The sequence below is a fragment of the Miscanthus floridulus genome, chromosome 12 (assembly GCF_019320115.1).
Source record: "Miscanthus floridulus cultivar M001 chromosome 12, ASM1932011v1, whole genome shotgun sequence".
Lineage (NCBI taxonomy): Eukaryota > Viridiplantae > Streptophyta > Magnoliopsida > Poales > Poaceae > Miscanthus > Miscanthus floridulus.
The window spans coordinates 276,730-290,407 of NC_089591.1; the positions used below are offsets into that span (position 1 = coordinate 276,730).

The window sequence follows — 13,678 nt, forward strand, 5'->3', positions numbered from 1 at the left end:
CCAATCTAGAAAGCTTAAGAAAAAACCTATAACTCTCTAGGCAACCAAAAAATAATTTGAGGTCCTTAAAGGCATCTAACGAAAGGTTTAGTACAAACTGTCAGATGTAACAACAAAGGTCTGTGAACACAACTTGCTGAAAACTGAGAGGAAGGGAAACCCCATTCCCTCCACTGATTCCCCACACCAAAACTCATCTAAACATGAAAAATCCTCTATCCTACATGGCAGTACCATGAATGTTAATATGACACCCTATCTAAAAGTTGAGTTTACTGATTTAGTTAGAGTTGCAGCAGGTATTCGGTTGATAAATCAGAAAAAAAAATGGTTACGGTATGGTTTGAAGTTGTTTAGATCCTACAATAATGAGTCCCGGAGGTTCAAGTGTTGGGACCAGTGTTGCAACATCCTACAGCATGAACCTCATGTTACAGTAAAAAATGGTAATCACTGCAATGTTGAATTACCAAATCACTGAAAGTTTTCAAAAAGGAGATCTCAAACTTATCTATAACAGCGCAAAACACTGAAAGTTTTCATCCACACCCACAACTCAAATCCTCATCCCACTATTTGCAATAATAAAACGAACTTGTTTATTACTTACCACGGGTGGCCACTTCGGAAAAGTTGACTTGTTATCAAGTAATGAAGCAACAGGTGGCCAAGTTCCTTCATTTGGAGTGCTCAGAATTCTGCATTAACAGAAGAGAATGCACATCCCAAATAAGGTATTTTTTTCTGCACCATGCAACAAACTAATAAAATAATGGCATGTTCTTCAAAAGGAAAGGAGCAGATATAGAGCATCATGTTAACGACGGTTCTTCCATATAAATGCCAGCCAAGATAAGATATTTTGAATCACTGGAGCACTGATTCATCTCATCAGCGAGGGTCAATGCAACAACCAGCACTACGGGAGAGCCTGGCTTTGCCAAGTGTCGCCGGCTTTGCCGAGTGCTAAATGTCGGGCACTCGGCAAAAAGCTCTTTGCCGAGTGCCAGACACTCGGCGAAGACCGGCACTCGGCGAAGACCGGCGCTCGGCAAAGAGCCTCTTTGCCGAGTGCCGGGCACTCGACAAAGGACGGCCCTCGGCAAAGAGTTGACGGGGTACTTGCCGTCAGCTTTCGCCGAGTACCCCCCGTTAGGCACTCGGCAAAGTTTTTTTTTGTTTTTTGCCTCCAAACTTTTTCTTCAACCCTTGCACATTAAGTTGAAGTACATCCTCAAATTTGGCACATTTCTCGATCTTTTTGCTATATATCCTTAATTTATTTCATTTAATTGCATTTTTTCGGGAAATGTAAGTTTGAACTGCAGGTGCATCGAATCATGGAATTCGACGAGTGGAAAAATGATATTCGCGTTACTTATTGTATTTTGAGGCCGTTTCCAGGAGCACGCCCGAAGTTTCAAACATCTCACGCACGAAACATAGCGACAAAATTGCGGGTGAAGTGTTTTTTAATTATATAAAATACAAAGGAAGTTCGAAAATCATGAAACTTGGTGACGCATCTTTACATCACATGTGGAGGCTATGGTAAAAATTTGAGAACATTTCGCGCACGTTGTCACGTAGGATGGTTAGAAACCTAGACATCTCACGTGTGATCACATGTGGAGGCAAAAGGCGTTCTATGACATGATGTCTTCGGCACAGAAACCCCTTCATGATCGGACAACGGTTTGTCAACTCGATGCCATTGGACGCGTGATGGGTTTCAAGGCCGAGATCAACATGGGTCGACAACACTTCGATGGTATGTTGGCCTTGATTGCTAGCATGCTTCCGGAGGGCCACGTTTTGCCAAAGAGCTTGTATGAGTGCCAGAAACTCCTTGATGGACTCAAGATGCCTTACGAGCAGATACATGCTTGTTCGAATGGGTGTGTCCTCTTTAGGAAAGAACATGAGCATGAAAAGTATTGTCCGAAGTGCAAATCCTCCAGGTACCTGGAGGTAGACTCTGGGGATGGCCATAAGAAGCAGCTTACCATCCCGATGAAAATCTTACGGTACCTCCCATTCGTGCCGAGGATCCAACGGTTATACATGAGCGAGGAATCCGCTAAGCAGATGACGTGGCACAAACAGGGCACACGATACAATCCTGACAAGATGGTACATCCGTCCGATGGTGAAGCATGGAACCACTTTGATGGCATTCATCATGAGAAAGCATCAGAGCCTCGTAACGTACGTGTTGCGCTGGCAACAAATGGGTTCAATCCTTATGGTTTGATGGCTGCCCCCTACACATGTTGGCCCATGTTCGTCATCCCCCTCAATCTCCCCCCCCCCCCCCCCCCCCGGCGTTGCCTTTGAACGTCAGAACGTATTCTTGTCATTGTTAATTCCTAGACACCCGGGGAAGAAGATGGGTGTCTTCATGGAGCCTCTGATTGATGAATTGGTCAGTGCTTGGGAGGATGGGGTATGGACATATGATAGAGCTACAAAGACACCCTTCAAAATGCACGTTTGGTACCAGTACTCCATGCATGACTTCCTAGCGTATGGGATATTCTCCGGTTGGTGTGTCCACGGGAAGTTCCCATGTCCATTATGCAAGGATCGTCTGAGGTTCATCTGGCTCAAGAAGGGTGGCAAGTATTCGCCGTTCGACAAACATCGTCAATTCCTCCCTCCTGAGCATCCATTCAGGCAAGACACCAAGAACTTTACGAAAGGTGTCGTAGTGACAGAACCTGCACCACAGATGATGACTGGTGCCGAGGTTCATGCTCAGATAGATGCTCTCGTGGAGAATCAAGAAGGTGATGGCTTCGTGGGATACAGCGAGGAACACATGTGGACTCATAAGTTGGGCTTGACGAGGCTCCCCTATTTTGATGACCTTCTTATGCCACATTACATTGATGGCATGCACACAGAAAAGAATGTCGCCGAGGCACTCTGGGGAACAATCATGGAAACTGAAAAGTCAAAGGACAACCCTAAGGCTAGAGTGGACCTGTCAGAGTTGTGTGATAGACCACATCAAGAGATGCGTGCTCCTGGAGGCGGCAAGACATGGAAAAGGCCTAAGGCAGATTTCGTCTTGACCCCCAGACAAAGGAGGGAAGTACTCCAAAAAATGCACTACCAGGTCACTACCATGTGTTTCACAGCTTTGCCGAGTGCTAGGGCTCTAGCACTCGGCAAAGAATTTTCCAAAAAAAAATATTTTTTCTTTGTCGAGTGCCGTCTCAGCTAGACACTTGGCAAAGATTTTTTTTAAAAAAACATTTTTTTTCTTTGCCGAGTGCCGGGTCAGGAAGGCACTCGGCAAAGGATTTTTCAAAAAAAAAAAAGGGAAAAGCTTTGTCGAGTGACTTCCTGACCCGGCACTCGGCAAAGACGCCGTCAACGGCTGATGGCCAATTTTCTTTGCCGAGTGCCGTCCTGGCACTCGGCAAAGCCTTTGCCGAGTGCCCGACAAACGGCACTCGGCAAAGAACCCTTCGCCGGATGCGGCTTTGCCGTTTGCTCTTTGCCGAGTGTGGCCCAGGCACTCAGCAAAGAGCGCGTCTCCAGTAGTGCAGTACAGAACTACCCAACCTGCAACGGCTGATTCTCAGAAGGGTGGCTAAGGTCACAAGAATCGACGCCGGTTGCTTGAGTGGTGGCAGCAAAGCGGCATTCCATCGACTCTTGCATGTCACCCTGGATGATATGGTAAACCTGGAAGAGTTCAGCAACTGCAGCAGCACTGATGAGTTGGTGATGTTCCCCACCTTAGATGAATTGGTGATAAACAAATGTCCCAAGTTAAGGTTTGGAGGTTCCCCACCTAAGGCCAGGATGTTGGTGATTTCAGATTGCGACCACCTGATGTCGTCTCCTGTGAAGAGAGGAGAACATGATGCTGTGGAGGACCCTTCTACTTCTACTTCTACTGCCATCACACGTGGTCCAGTAACTGAAGTGGTGATCGAGAGCTGCAAGGTGCCTCTGGATGAACTGAAGAGGAGTTTGCTCCAAGGCTTGGCACCCCTGCATAGCTTACATATCAGGAATTGCAGTGAGAACATCATATCACCAGAGATTGTGAAGGGCCACCTATCGTCCCTCAACTTACTGTGTTTCTCTCATTGCGACAGAATGACTAATCTACCAGAACATGTGGTTCAGGACACCTCTCTTCAGGAACTCCTCATCCATGGATGCCGTGGCATCAAATCTTTGCCGCAGAGTATATGCGAGGAGAAAAAAGAAACACTATCCTCATCTGCGTATTCGGCAGTGTCCAGAGTTGGAGAAGTGGTGTGATGGATTAGAAGAGAACAAAAGAAAGATCGCTCGGGAACACATAATATTTGAAGGGTATGTGCCAGGAATCACAATCTCTTTTACATATATTATGTTCATATAAAATGATAATATGTTCGTTCCCTGTTTTCTATACAAATAGAAATACTCGTTCGCTATCTAAAGTCTTGACCTGGCCTAATTGCTTTGGCAGAGAATCTAGCAGCAGTGAGGCTGGGACAAGCGTGAAACGTACGTCAGATTGAGCCAATGCATTCGTTTGTTTCCACAACTGCAAAGTGAAAAGGAGGATGTTTAAATCAAAATTAATAAAGTTAAATTCAGAGCAGCCAAGCCTCGCTTTACAAGCTTTCCAAAACAAATCTGCCTTGCTGTCATGATCAAAGAAGAATTGTCCATTGCTGTCTTGCAGTGATGTTATAGCATTTTTTGAGTGCTTGATAGAAGCATAGGTATGGAAGAATTTGGTGTTACGCTCGCCAAATTTCACCCATTTAATTGTACCTCTTTGTTTCCAATAAATCACTTGTTGGTGCAGAAGTGAAATAAGATGTTTATTTTAAGATGTCTCTAAAAGTTCCATTCATACAGTGAGAGATCTCGGAATTCTTGAAGAATATCCAAGAATTGAATCTGTGGTTAAATCATTTGTTGGTTACTATTTATGATTTTTCGTTCTCTTTTATAGTTTCTCCAATTTGCATCGCACCACTACTTCAGTTTAATATTAGATATTTTATAGAAGACCCTATACTCGGGCTTAGCTACTTGTACCAAGTATTGACCGTATTATTGTCATTCCTTTTTAAAAAGCATTGTCTAGAGTTCCAAGAACTTGCTCTGCAGGGTGAAAACTCATGAATCATAATATGGTTCTTGTTGGTTGGCTCATAACAACAACGGTGCTGCACGTGCCACTCCTTTTGTTGGAGGCCTTTTTTGCGATAAATGTTCCTCACCAGTTGTGGATGAAGCTAAAGCCCCTGATCTGTTTTGTTGCTCGCTGCGACATGATATTTGGCGTCATATCATTATTTCTTCGAATTAATTACTGTGTCTCTGCATCTACATAGATGTGGGCAGTGGTCTCAGTGTAATTGTATCATCTTAATGTAATTGTCTGAAATCAATAAATCTTACTTTATCTATAAAAACATAGTAACATCAAGTATTTGCAAACTGGAGAAAATAAATTTGGTAATGACTTCCTCCACCCCTCCCTATGGTCAAATCCAGGCTCCGCCTCTGCCACCATGATACTGCTTTCGCCTCTCCATTAATCAACTGTAAGTCAGTAAAAATTCATATGTGCCAAATAATTTTGTGTAGGATACTGGCACTAGGATTAGCCTGTCAAACTTTCATAGGAACTGTAGCATGTTCTTGTGAAAATATGTTGTTTGGGACACATACTTTCATAGCACTCTAAGAAAACCATATATATAGGCTGTGTAAATGTCATCAAGTAACTTGCGAAAAAGCATGGGTAAGTTCATCACTTGCACTAATTAACGTGAATAAAGAAATACTGAGTTTAAAGATAAATAAACACTAAAATACAACACCCAGAATAAATAAATAATCAAGTTAAGAATTCCCAACATGCACAAGTGACAATAGGATGATACTACACGGGACTCAGAAAATTGAACCCAACCAAATGGTAATAATAATCTTAATCTGTCTCGATGATATGAAGGATTATCCTGGCCATGGACTCCTTGGCACCAACTCCCTTCACTGCACTCCTCACCTCTTCTGCAATATATTTGGTCATAGCTTCACCGTTTTTGTCATTTAATGTTAAATACACCTCTTTGAGTGATGCAAGGTTTTCTGCGCCATAAATGCCCTCCAACATTTTGATCCGCACCTCAAGCCTTTCAAGCTTTGCCATGGCATTTTCTGAAAATGTCAGCAATGGAACGAGAGGAGCTCACAAGCGAAGGAGCTTAAGGTTCCCAAATCCACCATCTGGAATTATGATCTGCCCATCCGAGAACAACTTGTTTTTTGCAAGAATGGCCATAGTATCTGGACCCTGCTTTTCTGCAGCAAGTATAAAAGTGAGGGAGAATAATGTTTTGAGATTGCTTAGCTTGCTTAAGTTGTCTTTCCGGAGAGCTGTCATTGTCGAGGTCAACTTAGTGACAGCATAAAGTTGTGTGATCCAAACTGGGAGATGAACCATCATGCCAGATAATTCGAGGGTAACAAGGGATTCTGGTGGGGTTGTCATCTCATCCAGACATTTGAAAAATCGGATGTCTCATCGTGGATGACAAGGGTGTGCAGAAAGTAGCCACAGAGGTACTGGATAGAGGAACTTAATTTCAAATTTGCATTATCCCCTGTGAGTTTGAGCTTATAAATGGCAAGTTTCCTCAAATCGGTCAAATGATGCAGGTCATCTAGCTCCCCAATAATCTCAATCCCTGACAATGTGCGCAGGCCCTTCATCTTTTGCTTCTTCACAAACTCTTCCGGGAGCTTCAGTGCCCTGCGTAATTCTTTATCCCCACCAAGTATGTTGACCAGTCGTTCAAGACCACACACTTCCTTAGGAAGCTTAACAATTTTTGTCTCCCTTATGTCCAGTGTCTCAAGATTCTCAAGTTTTCCAATCATTTTTGGAAGCTCCTTAGCATCTGTTCTTCGGAGGCAGAGATACTTGAGAAGAAGCATGCGGCATATTTCGTTGGCGTGTTGCTCTTTGAGATCCGTGCAGCCGTCAAGATCCAGGACCTGTACAATTGTTCCAAACTTGAAAGAATTGGTGGGCAGTTGCTTCAAGCTCTCAAACATGGTGAGTGACCGAACATGGGATAGGTTCATCTTTTCGATATCCTTTGCACGCTTGGGATCACTCCCTTGGAGGGACAGCCGACGAACCTTGCTGCTTGGTGTGTTCTTAAGCCACGCCAACCACAGTGATGAAATTCTCTTCACTCGCTTTAGATACAATGTGCTCAAGAACCATGTCATGAACTACACATTGCTTGATCCTGCCGCTGCTGCTGTGCTCCACTGGTCGTATCATCTTCCTCCTTACCAGATGACCGAAGTATGTCTCAGCAACATCCTCCACGCTCATCCCATCCTTCTCACTAACAAAGCCTTCAGCTATCCATCGTCTTATTAGTCGCTTCCTGCTAATTCTGCTGCCCCTGGGAAATATGCCCAAATACCGGGAGCAGGTGATGATTTCGGCAGGCATTTCATTGTAACAATGACTAACTATCCTGGTTAACTCCTCCTGAGTGAGACCTTTCCTCGTGTCCTTACCAACCTCAGCGGATGCAGAACTAAGGATGCTCCCACTCTTCATTTCTTCACGCCTCTTCTTGTCAGGAAATAATGCAGCATAAATGTCTTCCCAGATGAGATGTTTGTGTGCGTTGTAGGCCACATAACCAGCCATGAGCACTATGGCTAACGGCAAACCCCCACAAATCTTCCAATATGCATCATCATTTGGAACAGTTCTATCTTCAGTTGGTTTGGATTCAGAGTGAGCTTGCTTTTCGAGGGGAAGAGGGACAACTTTATGAACACGGTCGCCTTGTCCTCTGCGCGCTGTAGCAACAGCCGGAATCCGTGTAGTACCTATTATTCTACCTTCTTTAGTATGCATATTAGTTTGAGGAAATGCCTTTCTAATATCCTGCAGCGTCGATGCAGCCCAGACATCATCAATTAGGACCAAATAACTGCCAAGAAAAGAACATTACTACAAACATAGTTGACCACACGAATCATCTATCCAATGCTAGAAATTGTTACTAGTATTATGCAGTAGTAGAATCGTACGTAGTACCTGTTTTCCAAGAAGTGTTTCCTGGACGCGGCAATGGCACACTGAGGCTCAGGAGGAAGCACGCCCCGTCAAGGTAAAACAGGAAGACTAAAATTAATGGGAGACAAGTGATGAATGTTGTATTCTCTCTTTCTCTCTCTCTCCCCCACTTTATGACTATTTCAAACATCCTTATGTAAGGAAGTCGATTGGTCGCTACATTCCTAGCATATTCGAGGGTAAAATAGTCATTTGCCTAGATTTGCCGACTCTATGGTCCCCGCTTGCCCTGCTCCTTGCTCTTTGGTCCGAGGTGCGCTGCTGACCTTCGGTTTCCTTATCCCTCACGCACATACAGGGGCGGATTTGGGCCTAGAGCCACTGGGGCCATGGCCCTAGGCGTGGCCCAAAAATCCTGAGTATGTCTTTTAAATTATTCGACCCAAATCAATAAGGCCCTATGCATGGTCCAGCTAAAACTCCTCTGCGTCCCGTCCACAGCCCAGCGAATACTTCTCTGTGTTCTGTCTAGCGCACGTGAGGTCGCAAGCCATGCCCTTCCCCGGCTCCCCGCACCTCCCGTCCTTTCCTTTCGCTCTCTACCTGACCAAATCGACAAGCCCTAATCCACTAGCTGTCCCTGACCAGCTGCCAGTGGCTAGGCTAGGCTTGTGTTGGCCATTAGGTACCGGGTGGCCACGGCCAACAACAGCCCTTGCACGGCTGAACAGCTGCCTATATGGGTACAAACAGATGCAGAGCAGGCTGCAGCGGTGGAGCATAGCATCATCAGGTTCCCAACCCGCCACTGCTCTATTCCTCTATTTCACTGCTTAGAACTGTAGATTAAAATTGTAGATTAAAAATTTAAAAGTGAAGAAGACCAAGACAATGTCATCATTTCATTGTCCTGCTCGGGCACCTATTTTGTAACCAAAGTTACTAAGCAGTTTAAGCGAATCTTTTCTATAACCCGATACACTGTGGAAAATAATAATCCTTTTATTGTTTTGTTGTTTTCTCTCTATAAACAACTTTGAAATGTCCAACTCGCATGTGTACCTCATTCAAGTTCGTGATTAATATAAGAGGTAAGGATGCACCTAATACTTTTAATTAGGTACTTATTTTTTCGAATCGAGGGAGACCCCCATTTCCATTATACGAAACGGAAATACAGTGTAGCAAGTGTTTAAAGAGCAAGAAAGGAACAGAGCTAGTAAAGTATCACACCCTACGCTGCCTGCCACCTACATGATAAAGCTAGCAACAGCGATCAGAAAACTAGCAACTTCAGACAAAATACAACCACCAGATAACGCAACAGCGGTTTATGCCAAAACATCAGCCGACTACTTCGACCTAGCAGACGGCCTGGAGAACACGAAACAGTATCAACAGCAGTTCATTAGAACAGGCAGGACATCAGCAAATCAGGTACTTATTTTATACCACATTATGTTTTTTTTCCTTTTCTGTTGTACAACTAAGCATGTAATTGACATATGTTACAGATTATGTATTTCATCATTAACTTATTTGATAGTTATGAGCCTGGTATGGGTTGCTTAGGCGCTCCTATAGTGGCCCTAGGCGTCAAAATTTACCAGCTCCGCCACAGCGCACATAGTGTACCTTCGGGATACTCTGTGGAAACCATTGGAACTTATATTTATGTAGGTCTTTGTCTTATCGCCCTTCTCTGTTGAAGGACCGGAAACGGCGACCAGAGGGGGGGTGAATGGGAGCCTCAAATTTCTTTCGAAATCTTCGACCACTGTCCCAACATCAATCCCCAAAAAGCATACACGAAAGACTTGATGACCACGACCCTAGAGAAGGGTGGATGCTCCCTCAGAACACAGCGGGTCACCACAGAGCAAACGGAACACAGATCAAAGCCCAAACGAGCAAACTCCTAAAAGAAAACAGCACTGCTCCTGCAAATATCGGACACGTCCGGTATTTTCCGGACACGTCCGGTATGATATCGGACACGTCCGGGATTTTCAGCAGCAAGCTGACCAAAAGAGAAAAATCCAAAACCCCATCAAACGGTGTCCAAAAATCATGAAATTTTAACCATAGCTCTTTAGACACCAAGGGAAGGTCTCCACAAAATTTCAGCTCAAAACTTCAAAGTGAGAAATATCGGACACGTCCGGTATGATATCGGACACGTCCGGTATGAACGAGCAGTTTCTCGGGAAAAATTAAATCAAGCCATAACTTGATCAAATCAACTCCAAATGACTTGAAATTTTGCACAAGAGTTCACAAGCGAGTAGAAAGGCAACCTCTAAAAGATCATAGCCCGAGACAAACTCTAACTCCGTGAATCGAAGGAATTGAAGAAAACCCCCAAGAAATAGGTCAAGAACTAAAATTGCCCGGATCTGCGATCTCGTGAGGAATTAGTGGATTTCCTTCAGTGGAAAGCTTCTACTCATGTCACTGATCGATCCAAGGCAACAAGAACGAACCAAAACCGTCCCAAATCGAAGAAACGAGAGGGGAAACAAGAAGGGACAAAAGGAGCTCGTGAAGAACACCAAAATCACATCAAGAACACAACTAAATCATGAATCCTGGAGGACATACGGTGGTTACGGCCACCGATTCCTTCAAAACCAAGTCACAATTTGAGTTGTGGACCTCTCTCATACATGGAAGCAAACTAGAGGAAGAAACCCTAAAGGAGAAAATGAAAACTGGAGGAGGTCAGGAAGATGGGGGCTCCCTCATCCTATTTAACAGGGCTATTACACATTCCCAGTTTTGCCCCTGGATACAAATGAGTTGAACCGCTAAGCCCAAGGGCGTTGTTGTCCAACCCGGTGTAATCTTGATCCGACGGCCACCGCGCCTTCTCACCGGTAGCTTCGCCTCGACGCGAACTCCCCGATGCCGCCACGTGCCGTCCGTCCCTCCTCGGAACCTCCGCCCGGGTTTTGAGGCCCAAACCCGTAAACCGTCCATCCGATGGTTTTGAGGCCCAAACCATCAAACCGTCCGCGAGTAGCGTACTCCATACGCGTCCCCCGCCATCCGACGCGTGTCACCGCCGTCCTCGACCGGCCGGCCCGCCAAGTCCTCCTGAGCCTCGCTCGACTCACGCGTCCGCCGTCTTGACCCGGTCAACACCGTCACTCCATGTCTTCTTGCACTTGTCGATGTCCCAAGTGTCAGCCACCATGGCTAGTCACCCGGCCTCTGGGTCCCTCGGTCCAAGCCTCACGTCCGTCCTTCACCGCTCCCGGTCTGTCGGCACGGCACGTCCTCCTTGACCTTCACCTCGCCGTCGACCACCACATCCGAGCTCCACACCTGCACAACACAAGCCAAAAGACATGTCACACACATAGCTTTCGCCATGGTAGGGTTAGTCACCACTCAACCTACTTCGTGGATCACATTGACAATCACTCATCACAAAACGAACACACAAGGGTACTTGTCAACCTTGTGTTCGCATCTGTCTTTCATCCTTTTAGAGCCGCTCTTCACTTTCTTCCTTGTCTTCATTATACCCTATCAATCTTCAAGCGGCCTGCATAGATGCAGAACTTAGCGTACCTTTTTTTGAGGAAATAGGAGGGTGCAGGGTCCTACTATACTTTTATTATAAAATGGTAAGTGTTTACAACAAACTTCACGAAACAAAAAAAGGTTACAAAGAAGATCAAAGTAATGGATGACCGAAAGAGGCAATGGATGAAAGGGGGTGGTGTCTCCGAAGATCTTGACCCCGACAATAACCCCGCGGGGCAATAAAACACTAGAATTTTAGCTTAACACATTCATAAAAAAATAGAACAACTAAAAAAGATCAGTAGTTAAAAGATTTATGATGTCACTAAAACGTTGAAACAGGTGCAACATAAGCTTATATAACTTAACCTTAAGGTTTCAAATAAACACATATCGAAACCCCACGATGGTGCAATGCAAAGAATGATAAACATATATCTTAACATTACTAATTAGAGGTCCTCGATATCCTCCACGTTAAATCTCATGAGATGTCTAAACACATAAATAATCAAAATCTTGTAAAAATTAAAAAAAAATTGGCCACTACTTTTATAGACTCTCATCACCATTGATAATAGGGAAGAGTCCATTTTTTGTCATCGAATTATCACTCAAGTATGATTTCGACCATCACTAGTATAGGATTTCTTTTGCGTGGCATCGGCATATTTTGAATGGAGGTGGGCACACTTTTTGCCCGCCACCATTATTCCATGGCAGGCCAGCCCCTCGAGCGACCGCCTCGGTTAAGGTTTAACAGAGGCAGTCGCCTTAAAGGGACCGCCTTGGTTAATTGCACATTAACGGAGGTGGTTAATTGCTATTAACCAAGGCGGTCGCCTTACTACAACCACCTCCATTGTTTTATTAACCGAGGTGGCCGTTGTAAAACAATCACCTCCGTTAATAGGTGATTAACGGAGGCGGTTTTGCTTAGGTTGCCTGCCTCTGTTATTTCTATGGCTATAAATGCACCTAGCCGCCGCCCCCTTCTTCCTCGTGGCTCCTCTTCTAATTTTTAAGGTTTTGAGCTGCAAAACCCTAAAAATTGTGCGAAATTTAGGGGGAGAAGTTTTGCTCTTGTTTTGTTGAAGGACACCGCAAAAGGTAGATGCACGATCTCCAAACCTCATTTTGTCGCTCTTCTTCATCAGTTGGGTCTCTACATCTAGATCCACCTTTTCATGGAGGAGAGAGAAAACTACCATTTCTTTAGCTCTAGATCTATTCTCTCTTCCCTGCGGCTATTTATTTGTAATAATATATGATTTTTGGAATATGGTTTGGAGGTATGGACAACAGGTCCGAATGGATGTACTAGATGAAGAGAATGGAACCGCAGTACCTGGTTCATGTGAGGAAGTTTATTGCGGCTGCGAAAGCTCACCGTGAGAGTCTGAATCGAACGACAACCATATGTCCATGTTCTCATTGTAAGAACATGAGTGCCCACGTAGAAAACAAGGTGCAATCCCACTTGATTAGGTTTGGTTTCGTCAAGGATTACATGGTCTGGACTTTTCACGGTGAAAAAGTAGATGCGACTAGCGGTGCATCTAGAGGGAACTCGTCGTCGTCGACGACGGTCAATGCAGAGCATGTAGGACAACAACCCACCTCCTCATCAGCAGCAGCCAGCGATGACAATGCTCATGATTACATCATGATAGAGGATTTATTCCAAGACATGGCTGCTGACGACGATGGTGGTGGGGATGGTGATGAGGACGCCATTGTGAGGGACCCAGAGGGTGTGGAGCTTTTGGAGCAAATAGCTAACCACCTCGACAAAGATGACATTTTGTTTAGGAGCCCGAGGTGGCTAGAGAATTTCAGAGAGATGAAGTAGGCGGCAATTGACCCGCTCTATAAGGACTATTTGAAGCATTGGATGGCACTGCATTTTAACCTCCAGATGCTGATGTTGAAGGTTCGGCATGGCGGGTTCGACACTAGCTTCAATGAGCTCTTAAGTGTCCTTGCTGACACATACCCAAAGGATAACAAGGTGCCCGCCAATACCTATCCGGTGAAGAAGCTGATCCGGCCAGTGGCGATGAAACT

General features: G+C 44.8%; 1 pseudogene; it reads right to left on the reverse strand.

The window, feature by feature from the left end:
• Positions 1 to 5,959: 5,959 nt before the first annotated feature.
• Positions 5,960 to 8,471, reverse strand: LOC136498268 (disease resistance protein Pik-2-like; annotated as a pseudogene).
• Positions 8,472 to 13,678: the final 5,207 nt, after the last annotated feature.